Source organism: Rhincodon typus, unplaced genomic scaffold (genome assembly GCF_021869965.1).
Source record: "Rhincodon typus isolate 14 unplaced genomic scaffold, sRhiTyp1.1 hic_rhity00007377, whole genome shotgun sequence".
Taxonomy (NCBI): domain Eukaryota; kingdom Metazoa; phylum Chordata; class Chondrichthyes; order Orectolobiformes; family Rhincodontidae; genus Rhincodon; species Rhincodon typus.
Genome location: NW_025973015.1, coordinates 7526 through 9328, shown reverse-complemented (window position 1 = coordinate 9328; position 1803 = coordinate 7526).

Genomic DNA, 1803 nt, shown 5'->3' with positions numbered 1-1803 from the left:
CACTCCCCCACCCTCACATCTCCCACCCCCTCACACTCCCCCACCCCTCACACTCTCCCACCCTCACGCTCCCTCAATCTCTCACTCCATCCCCTCACACTCCCCCACTAAAATAAGATTGTCTCTTATTTGTTATGGTCATTGCCTGGCATTTGTGTGGCATGAATGTTACTGACCACTTCTCAGCCCAAGCCTGGATATTGTCCACACCAATGTTGCATTTGAACACGGACTGCTTCAGTATCTGAGGAGTAGTGAATGGTGCTGAACATTGTGCAATCATCGGCGAACATCCCCAATTCTGACCTTATGATGGAGGGAAGGTCATTGATGAAGCAGCTGAAGATGGTTTGGCCAAGGACACTACCCTGAGGAACTCCTGCGGAGATGTCCTAGAGCTGAGATGACTGATCTCCAACAACCACAACCATGTTCCTGTGTGCCAGGTATGACTCCAACCAGCAAAGAGTTTGCCCCCGCTGATACCCATTGATTCCAGTTTTGCCTGGGCTCCTTGATGCCACACTCAGTTGAAAGCAGCCTCGATGTCAAGGGCTGTCACTCTCACCTCACCTCTGGAATTCAGCTCTTTTGTCCATGTTTGAACCAAGGCTGTAATGAGGTCAGGAGCTGAGTGGCCCTGGTGGAACCCAAACTGGGCGTCACTGAGCAGGTTATTGCTGAGCAGGTGCTGCTTGATAGCACTGTCACTGATACCTTCCATCACTTTACTGATGATCGAGAGGAGATTGATGGGGCGGTAATTGGCTGGGTTGGATTTGTCCTGCTTTTGTGTAGAGGGTTTCGTGGGCAATTTTCCATATTGACGGGTAGATGCCAGTGTTGTAACTGTACTGGAACAGCTTTGCTAGGGGAGCGGCAAGTTCTGGAACACAAGTGTTCAGTACTATTGCTGGAATGTTGTCAGGGCCCGTAGCCTTTGCAGTATCCAGTGTCTCCAACCATTTCTTGACATCATGTGGAGTGGATCGAATTGGCTGAAGACTGGTATCTGTGACGCTGGGGACGACTGGAGGATGCTGAGATGGATCATCCACTCGGCACTTCTGGCTGGAGATTGCTGCGAAAGCTTCAGCCTTATCTTTTGCACCGATATGCTGGGCTCTTCCATCATTGAAGATGGGGATATTTGTGGAGCCTCCTCCTCCAGTGAGTTGTTTAATTGTCCACCACCATTCACGACTGGATGTGGCAGGACTGCAGATCTTCGATCTGATCCATTGGTTGTGGGATTGTTTAGCTCAGTCTATCACTTGCTGCTTATGCTGTTTGGTGTGCAAATAGCCCTGTTTGGTGGTTTCACCAGGTTGACACCTCATTTTCAGGTATGCCTAGTGCTGCTCCTGGCATGCCCTCCTGCAATCTCCATTGAACCAGGGTTGATTGGTAAGATTGGCAGGTTGGTAAGGATAAGGTCAGGTATGTTTCTCCCTCTCGTTAATTCCCTCACCATCTGCCGCAGACCCAGTTTAGCAGCTCTGTCCTTTAGGACCTGGATGTCTGACAATTGTCTGCATTATTTGAATATTGAATAAAATTATTTTTGCACATGGTGTTTTTATTGAGTCCTGCACACACATACAACACAAGTGCTGAGGGGAAAGATGAAATGAACACCAGTGTCAAACAAAACAACTGAATGACGTGCTGGGTCAGTTCAGAGCTCAGTTAAGGGTCAACGACATTGCTGTGGGTCTGGAGTTACACGGAAGTCAGACCATGTGGGACAACAGATTTCCTTCCCTGAAGGACATTTGTGAACCAGGTAGGTGTTTACAAGAG